The 15,962-nt window shown below is 40.6% G+C and overlaps 1 protein-coding gene across 6 annotated transcripts in view; it reads left to right on the top strand.

The window, feature by feature from the left end:
* LOC311141757 (17-beta-hydroxysteroid dehydrogenase type 3-like) overlaps positions 1–15,962 on the top strand; it is a 39,068-nt gene that overhangs the window by 363 nt on the left and 22,743 nt on the right. The window lies entirely within an intron of this gene.

Here is a 15,962-nt window from a genome sequence, read left to right on the forward strand (position 1 = left end):
ATTAGGAAGAATAATCTGTAAACATGTTTCATGAAGTTTTAAAAACTCAGTAAATTCAGTGGTTGTATGAGCGAGCACTACATGAAAAAGTCCTACTTGAACCCCTGTCCCTGTTGCACCTTGTGGTCTCAAAGCTAAGGTATTGTACTAGATATAATTAAATGTGGCAACTTGTGACCACAGTGTGATCCCACTGTGCAAATTGTACTGAAGAACAAAGAGTTCCATCTGGACTGGGATTAAAGCCCATTATTCAAAATGTTCCCAGATCTTTAAACGTCTGGGTACCTGGGAAACACTCTATAAGGTCACTCACAGCTAGGTGGGTCAGTAAAGAGGCTTTAGAGAACATAGCTGGGTAAATGAAGGTTGTTTTTGACATCACAGTTATCAATGCTATTTTATTATCATGTTGATGTCATGTTGACGACACATTGTATTATTTGGTGGGGATGAAGTGTGTCATCTGACAGGGTCACCTGGGGAGATTATCGGACTGACATCATATAGGCCAGGAAAAACAAGCATGATATCTACTCACTGTTTAGATGCTTCACACCTAAACTAAGTGTAAACAGTGTATGGCAGGGGTCTTCAACCTTTTCCTACCCAGGCAAACCGGCGACCCAGGGAACCCCATCATATTATCCAGTGAATGATAATAGCAAGGACAAGTAATCAACATTTTAAAATAAAATTGGTAAATAGTTTTTCATTATTTTGACCTCCCAACATTAACATTGGAAGAAGTGTAAACTCTAACGTAGCCTATTAGCTAGAAATGTAACTCGAAACTAGGGCTGTGACGATTATGTAATTTTAGGTAATGCTTAATTGTCATGTAAATGATAGAAAATGTATTGAGCTTATAATGCATCTTTGAAATACATACCTAATGAATACAACACAGCTTTGGTGACACCCCTGTCTCAAAAAAGGAATGGTTTTGACTGTTTAGAACTTTTGGAAATGAAGCTTCCCCTCCAACTTTACCAACTTTATGTAAAAATGAAAAACTGCAATTGGATAAACTATGTTTACTTGAATATAATGTTGAATCCCCCTTCTCCTAAAATGAATGTATTAAGATGATTATTATACGATAATTGTGCCAGCCCTACTCCAAACACATTTGCTAATTGCAGCTGTTTAGCTGGGTAAACAAAGGTTAGCAATATGTTGGCAAAAATTTAAGTCCAAGTCAAGAAAGCGTGCCAGCAGACAGCGTAATTTGCCGCGACTGGTACTCGCGGGTGCTTTTTCAAAGCCTATGTCAGATACTTCAGTGAGTGTAATTACTTCCAATGAGTGTAAGTTGCTCAATATTAGGTGAAACATAAAGTTAACATCATTAGAAATAATATATTCCCCTCTTTTCTACTGTAGGCAGAGAGGAAGAGGCGAAGCGAGAGGCTTCACTCTTGCCAAAAATCTGTCCAAAATAAGCCTAATGTGTTTCTATGGGCTTCTCTGATTCTCTGGTCTGATGAAACCAAGATTGAACTCTTTGGCCTGAATGCCAAGCGTTATTTCGGGACAAGTCTCTGAATGTCCTTGAGTGGCCCAGCCATTTGACAAATCAAATGCACCAAATACAACAGGTGTTTCACCTTACAGTGAAATGCTTACTTACAAGCCCTTAACCAACAATGCAGTTTTAAGTAAAATTGTTAAGTAAAAAATAGATAAGTAAAAATGTTTTATAACAAATAATTAAAGAGCAGCAGTAAAATAAAATAACAGTAGGGAGGCTATATACAGGGGGTACCGGTACAGAGTCAATGTGTGGGGGCACCGGTTAGTCGAGGTAATTGAGGTAATATGTACATGTGGGTAGAGTTAAAGTGACTATGCATAGATAATAAACAGAGAGTATCAGCAGCGTAAAATAGGGGGTGGGGTGGGGGGGACAATGCAAATAGTCCGGGTAGCCATGATTAGCTGTTCAGGAGACTTATGGCTTGGGGGTAGAAGCTGTTAAGAAGCCTTTTGGACCTAGACTTGGCACTCCGGTACCGCTTGCCATGAGGTAGCAGAGAGAACAGTCTATGACTAAGGTGGCTGGAGTATTTGACAATTTTTAGGGCCTTCATCTGACTTCAACCCGATCTAACATCTCTGGAGAGACCTGAAAATAGCTGTGCAGTGACACTCCCCATCCAACCTGACAGAGCTTGAGAGGATCTGCAGAGAAGAATGGGAGAAACTCCCCAAATACAGGTGTGCCAAGCTTGTAGCGTCATACCCAAGAAGACTCGAGGCTGTAATCGCTGCCAAAGGTGCTTCAACTGAGTAAAGGGTCTGAATACCTATGTAAATGTGATTATTAAAAAAATCTATATATTATACAGTGCCTTGCAAAAGTATTCATCCCCCTTGGTGTTTTTCCTATTTTGTTGCCTTACAACCTGGAATTAAAATGGATTTTTTGGGGGGTTTGTATCATTTGATTTACACAACATGCTTACCACTTTGAAGATGCAAAATATGTTTTATTGTGAAACAAACAAGAAATTAGCGTGCATAACTATTCACCCCCCCCCCCCCCCAAGTCAATACTTTGTAGAGCCACCTTTTGCAGCAATTACACCCCACCTCTCATCGGGTTTTGCAGCTTTCGCAAGCCACTGTAAATGTGCTAAAGAAATCTAAAAACCTGTTTTTACTTTGTCATTATGGGGTATTGTGTGTAGATTCGATGAGGAAAAACTATTTAATCCATTTTAGAATAAGGCTGTAACGTAACAAAATGTGGAAAAAGTCAAGGGGTCTGAATACTTTCTGAATGCAATGTATATACAGTATCATTCAAGGGTTTTTCTTTATTTTTACTATTTTCTACATTGTAAAATAATAGTAAAGACATCAAAACTATGAAATAACACATATAGAATCATGTAGTAACCAAAAAAGTGTTAAACAAATCAAAATATATTTTAGATTTTAGATTCTTCAAAGTAGCCACCATTTGCCTTGATGACATCTTTGCACACTCTTATATATTTTATATATATATATATATATATATATATATATATATATATATATATATATATACACAGTGGGGAGAACAAGTATTTGATACACTGCCAATTTTGCAGGTTTCCCTACTTACAAAGCATGTAGAGGTCTGTAATTTTTTATCATAGGTACACTTCAACTGTGAGAGACGGAATCTAAAACAAAAATCCAGAAAATCACATTGTATGATTTTTAAGTAATTCATTTGCATTTTATTGCATGACATAAGTATTTGATCACCTACCAACCAGTAAGAATTCCGGCTCTCACAGACCTGTTAGTTTTTCTTTAAGAAGCCCTCCTGTTCTCCACTCATTACCTGTATTAACTGCACCTGTTTGAACTCGTTACCTGTATAAAAGACACCTGTCCACACACTCAATCAAACAGACTCCAACCTCTCCACAATGGCCAAGACCAGAGAGCTGTGTAAGGACATCAGGGATAAAATTGTAGACCTGCACAAGGCTGGGATAGGCTACAGGACAATAGGCAAGCAGCTTGGTGAGAAGGCAACAACTGTTGGCGCAATTATTAGAAAATGGAAGAAGTTCAAGATGACGGTCAATCACCCTCGGTCTGGGGCTCCATGCAAGATCTCACCTCGTGGGGCATCAATGATCATGAGGAAGGTGAGGGATCAGCCCAGAACTACACGGCAGGACCTGGTCAATGACCTGAAGAGAGCTGGGACCACAGTCTCAAAGAAAACCATTAGTAACACACTACGCCGTCATGGATTAAAATCCTGCAGCGCACGCAAGGTCCCCCTCCTCAAGCCAGCGCATGTCCAGGCCCGTCTGAAGTTTGCCAATGACCATCTGGATGATCCAGAGGAGGAATGGGAGAAGGTCATGTGGTCTGATGAGACAAAAATAGAGCTTTTTGGTCTGAACTCCACTCGCTGTGTTTGGAGGAAAAAGAAGGATGAGTACAACCCCAAGAACACCATCCCAACCGTGAAGCATAGAGGTGGAAACATCATTCTTTGGGGATGCTTTTCTGCAAAGGGGACAGGACGACTGCACCGTATTGAGGGGAGGATGGATGGGGCCATGTATCGCGAGATCTTGGCCAACAACCTCCTTCCCTCAGTAAGAGCATTGAAGATGGGTCGTGGCTGGGTCTTCCAGCATGACAACGACCCGAAACACACAGCCAGGGCAACTAAGGAGTGGTTCCGTAAGAAGCATCTCAAGGTCCTGGAGTGGCCTAGCCAGTCTCCAGACCTGAACTCAATAGAACATTTTTGGAGGGAGCTGAAAGTCCGTATTGCCCAGCGACAGCCCCGAAACCTGAAGGATCTGGAGAAGGTCTGTATGGAGGAGTGGGCCAAAATCCCTGCTGCAGTGTGTGCAAACCTGGTCAAGACCTACAGGAAACATATGATCTCTGTAATTGCAAACAAAGGTTTCTGTACCAAATATTAAGTTCTGCTTTTCTGATGTATCAAATACTTGTCATGCAATAAAATGCTAATTAATTACTTAAAAATCATACAATGTGATTTTCTGGATTTTTGTTTTAGATTCCGTCTCTCACAGTTGAAGTGTACCTATGATAAAAATTACAGACCTCTACCTACTTTGTAAGTAGGAAAACCTGCAAAATCGGCAGTGTATCAAATACTTGTTCTCCCCACTGTATATATATATTACAAAACATCAGGATCACCTTCCTACTATTGAGTTGCACCCCCTTTCAAAACAGCCTCAATTAATGTGGACTACAAGGTGTCGAATGCATTCCACAGGGATGCTGGCCCATGTTGACTTTGCTTCCCACAGTTGTGTCAAGTTGGCTAGATGTCCTTTGGGTGGTGGACCATTCTTGATACACACAGGAAACTGTTGAGCGTGAAAAACCCAGCAGTGTTGCCAGTCTTGACACACTCAAACCAGTGCGCCTGGCATCTACTACCATATCCCGTTCAAAGGCACTTAAATATTTTGTCTTGACCATTCACCCTCTGAATAGCACACATACACAATCCATGTCTTAATTGTGTCAAGGCTTAAAAATCCTTATTTAACCTGTCTTCTCTTCTTCATCTACACTGATTGATTGAAGTGGATTTAACAGGTGATATCAATAAGGGATCATACAGTTGAAGTCGGAAGTTTACATACACTTAGGTTGGAATCATTAAAACTCGTTTTTTTAACAACTCCACAAATTTCTTGTTAACAAATTGTAGTTTTGGCAAGTCAGTTAGGACATCTACTTTGTGCAAGACACAAGTAATTTTTCCAACAATTGTTTACAGACAGATTATTTCACTTATAATTCACTGTATCACAATTCCAGTGGGTCAGAAGTTTACATACACTAAGTTGACTGTGCCTTTAAACAGCTTAGAAAATTCCAGAAAATGATGTCATGGCTTTAGAAGCTTCTGATAGGCTAATTGACATCATTTGAGTCAATTGGAGGTGTACCTGTGGATGTATTTCAAGGCCAACCTTCAAACTCAGTGCCTCTTTGCTTGACATCATGGGAAAATCAAAAGAAATCAGCCAAGACCTCAGATAAAAATTGTAGACCTCCACAAGTCTGGTTCATCTTTGGGAACAATTTCCAAAAACCTGAAGGTACCATGTTCATCTGTACAAACAATAGTACGCAAGTATAAACACCATGGGACCACGCAGCCGTCATACCGCTCAGGAAGGAAACGCGTTCTGTCTCCTAGAGATGAACGTACTTTGATGCGAAAAGTGCAAATCAATCCCAGAACAACAGCAAAGAACCTTGTGAAGATGCTGGAGGAAACAGGTACAAAAGTATCTACAGTGGGGAAAAAAAGTATTTAGTCAGCCACCAATTGTGCAAGTTCTCCCACTTAAAAAGATGAGAGAGGCCTGTAATTTTCATCATAGGTACACGTCAACTATGACAGACAAAATTAGGAAAAAAAATCCAGAAAATCACATTGTAGGATTTTAAATGAATTTATTTGCAAATTATGGTGGAAAATAAGTATTTGGTCAATAACAAAAGTTTCTCAATACTTTGTTATATACCCTTTGTTGGTAATGACACAGGTCAAACGTTTTCTGTAAGTCTTCACAAGGTTTTCACACACTGTTGCTGGTATTTTGGCCCATTCCTCTATGCAGATCTCCTCTAGAGCAGTGATGTTTTGGGGCTGTCGCTGGGCAACACGGACTTTCAACTCCCTCCAAAGATTTTCTATGGGGTTGAGATCTGGAGACTGGCTAGGCCATTCCAGGACCTTTAAATGCTTCTTACGAAGCCACTCCTTCATTGCCCGGGTGGTGTGTTTGGGATCATTGTCATGCTGAAAGACCCAGCCACGTTTCATCTTCAATGCCCTTGCTGATGGAAGGAGGTTTTCACTCAAAATCTCACGATACATGGCCCCATTCATTCTTTACTTTACACGGATCAGTCGTCCTGGTCCCTTTGCAGAAAAACAGCCCCAAAGCATGATGTTTCCAACCCCATGCTTCACAGTAGGTATGGTGTTCTTTGGATGCAACTCAGCATTCTTTGTCCTCCAAACACGACAAGTTGAGTTTTTACCAAAAAGTTCTATTTTGGTTTCATCTGACCATATGACATTCTCCCAATCCTCTTCTGGATCATCCAAATGCACTCTAGCAAACTTCAGACGGGCCTGGACATGTACTGGCTTAAGCAGGGGGACACGTCTCGCACTGCAGGATTTGAGTCCCTGACGGCGTAGTGTGTTACTGATGGTAGGCTTTGTTACTTTGGTCCCAGCTCTCTGCAGGTTCTTCACTAGGTCCCCCCGTGTGGTTCTGGGATTTCTGCTCACCGTTCTTGTGATCATTTTGACCCCACGGGGTGAGATCTTGCGTGGAGCCCCAGATCGAGGGAGATTATCAGTGGTCTTGTATGTCTTCCATTTCCTAATAATTGCTCCCACAGTTGATTTCTTCAAACCAAGCTGCTTACCTATTGCAGATTCAGTCTTCCCAGCCTGGTGCAGGTCTACAATTTTGTTTCTGGTGTCCTTTGACAGCTCTTTGGTCTTGGCCATAGTGGAGTTTGGAGTGTGACTGTTTGAGGGTGTGGACAGGTGTCTTTTATACTGATAACAAGTTCAAACAGGTGCCATTAATACAGGTAACGAGTGGAGGACAGAGGAGCCTTTTAAATAAGAAGTTACAGGTCTATGAGAGCCAGAAATCTTGCTTGTTTGTAGGTGACCAAATACTTATTTTCCACCATAATTTGCAAATAAATTCATTAAAAATCCTACAATGTGATTTTCTGGATTTTTTTTCCTAATTTTGTCTGTCATAGTTGACGTGTACCTATGATGAAAAGTACAGGCCTCTCTCATCTTTTTAAGTGGGAGAACATGCACAATTGGTGGCTGACTAAATACTTTTTTTCCCCACTGTATATCCACAGTAAAACAAGTCCTGTATTGACATAACCTGAAAGGCCGCTCAGCAAGGAAGAAGCCACTGCTCCAAAACCGCCATAAAAAAGCCAGACTACAGTTTGCAACTGCACATGGGGACAAAGATCGTACTTTTTGGAGAAATGTCCTCTGGTCTGATGAAACAAAAATAGAACTGTTTGGCCATAATGACCATCGTTATGTTTGGAGGAAATAGGGGGCACTTGCAAGCCGAAGAACACCACCCCAACTTTGAAGCACGGGGGTGGCAGCATCATGCTGTGGGGGTGCTTTGCTGCAGGAGGGACTGGTGCACTTCACAAAATAGATTGCATCATGTGGAAGTAAAATTATATGGATATATTGAAGCAACATCTCAAGACATCAATCAGGAAGTTAAAGCTTGGTCGCATATGGGTCTTCCAAATGGACAATGACCCCAAGCAAGTTGTGTCAAAATGGCTTAAGGACAACAGTCAAGGTATTGGAGTGGCCATCACAAAGCCCTGACCTCAATCCTATAGAACATTTGTGGGCAGAACTGAAAAAGCATGTGCGAGCAAGGAGGCCTACAAACCTGACTCAGTTACACCAGCTCTATCAGGAGGAATGGGCCAAAATTCACCCAACTTATTGTGGGAAGCTTGTGGAAGGCTACCCGAAACGTTTGACCAAAGTTAAACAATTTAAAGGCAATGCTACCAAATACTAATTGAGTGTATGTAAACTTCCGACCCACTGGGAATGTGATGAAAGAAATAAAAGCTGAAAGAAATAATTATCTCTACTATTATTCTGATATTTCACATTCTTAAAATAAAGTGGTGATCCTAACTGACCTAAGACAGGGAATTTTTACTAGGATTAAATGTAAGGAATTGTGAAAAACAGAGTTTAAATGTATTTGGCTAAGGTATATGTAAACTTCCGACTTCAACTGTAGCTTTCACCTGGATTCACCTGGTCAGTCTATGTCTTGGAAAGAGCATGTTCCTAATGTTTTGTACACTCAGTGTATATTTTCGCAGACCCCCTGCAGGACCCCCGGTTGAATACCCCTGGTGTATGGGTACTGTCCTTTCTTTTCACGTAATTGTAAACTGTATACCCTATATCCCTCAAATTGCAATCTGGACCTCGAAACCAGTTCCACAATCAACATTTACAGAATGGTTAGCTGGAGGAAAATGGGGGAGGGTCATGTTTTGTCAATGTCAGTCAAGGGGAGGGTTTAGTAATGAGGGTCATGTAATTTGTAATTGACAAAATCTCTATATTTCTCAGTGTTTTAGAATTAGTTGCTTAGTAGGCTATATGTCGATGGTTGCCCGATGCTGCCCCTCATCTCTCCACTGGGCACGCAATATCAATTGCGCCTATAGGCTATTTAGTGTGGTCTCAATCAAATGATCCATACCCTATAGGCTACGAAGTGCATGCTTGGAGAAGCACAGAGCAAAGTTATATTTCTAAGATAGCTGCTGGGATGGTGTAAATAAAACTATGCTGCATTACACACTGCAATGAATATTCCAACCCTGAGCCCCGGCCTGCTCTGCTCTGCTCTTGCTGATCCCAAACTTTTTTGTGTGCTGCCTAACCAATGCTGTGCTGTGTAGGCCTACGGTGGCAGTTCTGGAGGAGAGTCAAAGGTTTCTTCCGGAAATAATTTGGGATTAGGCCTACTGTAGATCAGAAAATCTTGCGTGCAGACTAGCCTATAGCCTATATAGTCTAGTCCGCGAAGATGTGAAGGAGGACCGGAGGTCAACTTTGATAGCTTGCTACTACTATAATTGATTTGATTAAAAACAATACGTTTCTTGCCCATGATGTATTTATCAGAGTTATTGACCTCACAATATACCAGATTCGCGTAACTTACATTGTGGTGCTGAAACTTGAAGCAGCAGCTGTGGCACAATCAATCGGAAATGGACAGCTCATGAGGCTGAAAGTAGGCAAATTTGAGTAGGCATAATTCATTTAAACCGTCTTCATTTTTATTAGACTTTACTAACAACAAGAGGGCTTTGTTTTGGAGCCTATTTCTTCCTATTTAAGAAATAAGAGGTAGGCCTAGCTGTTTGACAGATGAAATTAGGACTGTTTAGTTAAAACCAAGACTCGAATTGAGGGTATGCCATAGGCCTGCCTTTTATTAAAGAAAATGACAAAAAGCACAGGCCTACCCCTTGTTAGCTTAAGATTGTTAAGAAAATAAAACGGATCCGATTGTATAAAGTGATCTATAACATCGCTTTGGTCCGCGATGCTTTATGCTAGAAACAATCTGTAAAGTACCTGGGAAGGACGTGACTGATGCATATGGGGATATCATTGTTTCGTTTCTTTGACATTCAGAGGCTGAGCTACAACCTTCTATAGCCGGGGAGACAAAACATTTACTTAGCTTGGGAAGTAAACTCATTCTGTTACTATCAATCGATTTCAGCTATTCATTTTCTGTACAATAGAAGATGTTTAAACCCAGACAGCTTTTGGGGAAACACTTTTCTCTTTGGGTTAAGCAATGGAGAAGAGTAGCCAGCAGTTAAAGCTTACATTTTCCTGCATTAGTAGGTCTACTCTGTCTGGGGTGGAAAGGTAGGCCTAACTATTGAAAGTACCATGCTCAGATTCCTAACTATGTCTCAGATTTAATTATTTGCAAACAGGGACAGTTTCATTGCAAACAAGACACACTGATTTGGCATTAGAGAAATATGATAAGATGAACACACTGTCCATTCTTAGCCTGTAATTTCGGTAATTTGTGTGGTATAAAAAAAGATGTTTATAAAAGGCATTTTTTTCTCAGACCTGCAAACACGATGATAGATTCATGCAATGCTTTTACTATAAAGGAGATCTTTCCACCCCTACTCTTGTCCATGGTGGTCTGCGAACCCACAACCTTCTGGCCCGCAGCTCTGTGCACTATAAAAATTAATAAGCCATAACACATACATTATTTCCAGCAGCAGACTATGATCGATAATGTCAAAAGCCGCACTGAAGTCTAACAAAACAGCCCCCACAATATTTTTATCATCAATTTCTCTCAGCCAATCATCAGTCATTTGTGTAAGTGCTGTGCTTGTTGAATGTCCTTTTCTATAAGCATGCTGAACGTTTGTTGTCAATTTGTTTACAGTAAAACAGCATTGTATCTGGTCAAACACAATTTTTTCCAATAGCTTACTAAGGATTGGTAACAGGCTAATTGGTCGGCTGTTTGAGCCAGTAAAGGGGGCTTTACTATTCTTAGGTAGCGGAATGACTTTTGCTTCCCTCCAAGCCTGGGGGCACACACATTCTAGTAGGCTTAAATTGAAAATATGGCAAATAGAAGTGGTAATATCGTCCGCTATTATCCTCAGTAATTTTCCATCCAAGTTGTCAGACTTGGATGGAATATAACAACAATAATTTGTTCACCTCTTCCACACTCACTTTACGTAATTCAAAATTACAATACTTGTCTTTCATAATTTGGTCAGATACAGTGGGGAGAACAAGTATTTGATACATTGCCGATTTTGCAGGTTTTCCTACTTACAAAGCATGTAGAGGTCTGTAATTTTTATCATAGGTACTTGTTCTCCCCACTGTATATATACATATCCTTTAAAAATACATATTTCCCTTTATTACTTTCCGACCCCTTCCCTAATTGGAGTAAACTAGTGAACAACAACGCTTAGGCCTCTACTTCCAGCTTATACATACAGTGGGGGGAAATTTAGTAAGCCACCAATTGTGCAAGTTCTCCCACTTAAAAAAATGAGAGAGGCCTGTAATTTTCATCATAGGTACACGTCAACTATGACCGACAAATTGAGGAAAAAATATCCAGAAAATCACATTGTAGGATTTTTAATGAATTTATTTGCAAATTATGGTGGATAATAAGTATTTGGTCACCTACAAACAAGCAAGATTTCTGGCTCTCACAGACCTGTAATTTCTTCTTTAAGAGGCCCCTATGTCCTCCACTCGTTACCTGTATTAATGGAACCTGTTTGAACTTGTTATCAGTATAAAAGACACCTGTCCACAACCTCAAACAGTCACACTCCAAACTCCACTATGGCCAAGACCAAAGAGCTGTCAAAGGACACCAGAAACAAAATTGTAGACCTGCACCAGGCTGGGAAGACTGAATCTGCAATAGGTAAGCAGCTTGGTTTGAAGAAATCAACTGTGGGAGCAATTATTAGGAAATGGAAGACATACAAGACTACTGATAATCTCCCTCGATCTGGGGCTCCACGCAAGATCTCACCCCGTGGGGTCAAAATTATCACAAGAACGGTGAGCAAAAAGCCCAGAACCACACGGGGGGACCTAGTGAATGACCTGCAGAGAGCTGGGACCAAAGTAACAAAGCCTACCATCAGTAACACACTACGCCGCCAGGGACTCAAATCCTTCAGTGCCAGACGTGTCCCCCTGCTTAAGCCCGTACATGTCCAGGCCCGTCTGAAGTTTGCTAGAGTGCATTTGGATGATCCAGAAGAGGATTGGGAGAATGTCATATGGTCAGATGAAACGAAAATAGAACTTTTTGGTAAAAATTAAACTCGTCGTGTTTGGAGGACGAAGAATGCTGAGTTGCATTCAAAGAACACCATACCTACTGTGAAGCATGGGGGTGGAAACATCATGCTTTGGGGCTGTTTTTCTGCAAAGGGACCAGGACGACTGATCCGTGTAAAGGAAAGAATGAATGGGGCCATGTATCGTGAGATTTTGAGTGAAAACCTCCTTCCATCAGCAAGGGCTTTGAAGATGAAATGTGGCTGGGTCTTTCAGCATGACAATGATCCCAAACACACCACCCGGGCAACGAATGAGTGGCTTCGTAAGAAGCATTTCAAGGTCCTGGAGTGGCCTAGCCAGTCTCCAGATTTAACCCCATAGAAAATCTTTGGAGGGAGTTGAAAGTCCGTGTTGCCCAGCGACAGCCCCAAAACATCACTGCTCTAGAGGAGAATGGGCCAAAATACCAGCAACAGTGTGTGAAAACCTTGTGAAGACTTACAGAAAACGTTTCACCTGTGTCATTGCCAACAAAGGGTATATAACAAAGTATTGAGAAACTTTTGTTATTGACCAAATACTTATTTTCCACCATAATTTGCAAATAAATTCATTAAAAATCCTACAATGTGATTTTCTGGATTTTATTTTCTCATTTTGTCTGTCATAGTTGACGTGTACCTATGATGAAAATTACAGGCCTCTCTCATCTTTTTAAGTGGGAGAACTTGCACAATTGGTGGCTGACTAAATAATTTTTTTCCCCACTGTACTATATACATTTTATGGACACAGTCAATTTTACAATAATTCTATTTTGTTTATTTTTACTCCTGAACTTCCTCTCCGATCATTTTCATGATGTCCATCCGGTTTGCTTCTATATGGCATATCTTTCAAACTGTGCTCTTTCACAAAAGCTCTCAACCTATAACCTATATACTTATTATGGACACAGTATGCTTTACATTAGTTATCTTGTTGTTATTAGTCCCATCCTTCAGCTCCATTCAACACCTCCCATCTATCACTTAACACCATCCATATTGGATTTCTATTTGCCATATATTTTTCAACTGTACTGTGATGTTTCACAAAAGTTCTGAACCCTTCTATTCTCATTGTTTCTACAGATTGTAAATTGAAAATAAACATCTTTGCTAAAAGTATTATTATATTATTGATCGATTGACTATGACTTTTCAGATCACCCAGTAGTGCTATCTGCAGGGTTAGCTCCAGGTAAATATTGCAATCCTTCAGCCATTCCTGGACCTGTGACCAAAAACAAGCTACAAATGGACAGTACCAAAAAAAAAGATATAATGATTATGTCTATTCGCAGCAAAATCTACAGAGCTGGGAAGATTCTATCCCCCATATAAATAACATTTTATTGGTAGCAAGAATTTTGTATAATTTAAATTGAAAAATTATACGTTTTGAATCCGGCGTCATTTTGTGTATCAGTTCATAAACACTATGCCATGGAATCGGTATGTCAAAAATCTCTTCCCAACTATTTTGCAATTTATATGGTTCTTACTTCAGCTCTTTGCCCTGAAGCGATGCAGGAGAAGACAGGAGTTAAGAGGAGGATAACAGACAGTCCTAACACACTGTACAGTCAGAGGAGCCTAGATAAACATAGCTTGCTATTGAGGGAGAAAGAGACGCAGGCTAGCTTGGACAGCCCTGAGACCACTCAGCTCAACCCAAACACCACAGCTTTCAGATGCTGCTGCCTTTGTTATAATAGGGTCACTAACCAATGCTCCCTTCAACACCCCTCCCTTTCCCTCAGAGTGGAACATTCCCGGACTTCTGTGGTAGAATTCGGTTCCATCTCGAAGGTTGTTATTCTGAACTTTTATGTTCACTATCCAAAGCTACAGCTGTGTGTGTCTGTGTGTGTGAAGTTAACTATGCGGTTGGCTGCTGAGGGAGAACGGCTCATAATAATGGCCGGAACAGCGTAAATGGAATGGCATCAAACACCTGGAAACCATGTGTTTGATGTATTTGATACCATTCCACTAATTCCGCTCCAGTCATTACCACGAGCCCATTCTTCTCAATTTAGGTGCCACCAACCTCCTGTGGCAGTTGGATTTTAACAGTGAGGAGGCAACAATGCAGAACTGGTTTTTCTTGCCAGAGTGAGGCTATTTATTTGCAAGTGGAGATAAACAGCCAGCGAATTGTACAATTATATACAAAAGAAAAGAAACTGGACAGAGCAACAAGGAACATAAACTGAATAAAATAAATTGTTCAAAAGAAACCCAGGCTCAATCATGCCTGAAGCACCTGGCAGCATACCGACCTGTTCCCTGTCCTGTCTCTCAAACAAAGCAATTACAGGGTTTAAATAGGACCCATCATGCATCAGCTAATGAGAACATGCCAATTCACATCATGATCAATAGGCCAGTTCATTTTGCATGGCCCGGTGCCCCAGGTTGGTGGAGATTTCACTTAATGACCAATGGAATGGCACCAGGCTATGCAAAACCAGCCTGGTCTCATTGACTAGACGTAACATAGTAAATGTAAATTCTGAACTCAAATTAGTATGATATGTTAAGCTTGGTATGGTTACATAAAACAGAAGGTTACTTAAAGCAAAAACGAAAGAAGGGTGGTTGGTCCGGCGTATAAAGTGAATGTCTAGCAACCCAAAGGTTGCGTGTTCGAATTTCATCACGGACAACTTTAGAGGGAGTGGGGAGAATTATATCAATTTAATTGTTAGTATCATTTCTAATCCCACCTATTTATTTTTATTTTCTCTATACTTTTTTCCCCTACCCTACCATCCCTACCCTGATTGGATAAACTAATAGACAAAAATTATTCTACTGCTACTGACAGCTATTTTCGCTCACATCTACGGTACCTGTAGTTAAATAATTATACATATATTCCTAATTTCTTCTTTCTTCAAGTGCTGGATTTTCACCCACAGCGGTCAATCCACCATTCTGATCTTAACTCCAACCCTCTGATGTGGACAGATTAACCCATCTTTCCCAGTATAATGCCATTTTGTTATTTCCTTTTGCAATACAGCCCTCCATTTTACTATGATGTCTTATGAGGGTCCTGAATCTTCCTATTTGTAACATTTCTACCGATATTGCTCTAAAAATTAATACTTTACCCAAGAGTATAATGATATTTCCCATTGACTGATCGTGGTTTTTCAGATCCCCTAACAATACAGTCTGCAGGTCGATCTGAACCCTGATAAGATGACATAACAACCATGCCTGGACCTGACTGCAAAAGCGAACCACCGATGGACAATACCAGAAAATACAGTGGGGGAAAAAAGTATTTAGTCAGCCACCAATTGTGCAAGTTCTCCCACTTAAAAAGATGAGAGAGGCCTGTAATTTTCATCATAGGTACACGTCAACTATGACAGACAAAATGAGGAAAAAAAATCCAGAAAATCACATTGTAGGATTTTTAATGAATTTATTTGCAAATTATGGTGGAAAATAAGTATTTGGTCAATAACAAAAGTTTCTCAATACTTTGTTATATACCCTTTGTTGGCAATGACACAGGTGAAACGTTTTCTGTAAGTCTTCACAAGGTTTTCACACACTGTTGCTGGTATTTTGGCCCATTCCTCCATGCAGATCTCCTCTAGAGCAGTGATGTTTTGGGGCTGTCGCTGGGCAACACGGACTTTCAACTCCCTCCAAAGATTTTCTATGGGGTTAAATCTGGAGACTGGCTAGGCCACTCCAGGACCTTGAAATGCTTCTTACGAAGCCACTCCTTCGTTGCCCGGGCGGTGTGTTTGGGATCATTGTCATGCTGAAAGACCCAGCCACGTTTCATCTTCAATGCCCTTGCTGATGGAAGGAGGTTTTCACTCAAAATCTCACGATACATGGCCACATTCATTCTTTCCTTTACACGGATCAGTCGTCCTGGTCCCTTTGCAGAAAAACAGCCCCAAAGCATGATGTTTCCACCCCCATGC

This window comes from Coregonus lavaretus (genome assembly GCF_964263955.1).
Source record: "Coregonus lavaretus genome assembly, chromosome: 14".
NCBI lineage: Eukaryota > Metazoa > Chordata > Actinopteri > Salmoniformes > Salmonidae > Coregonus > Coregonus lavaretus.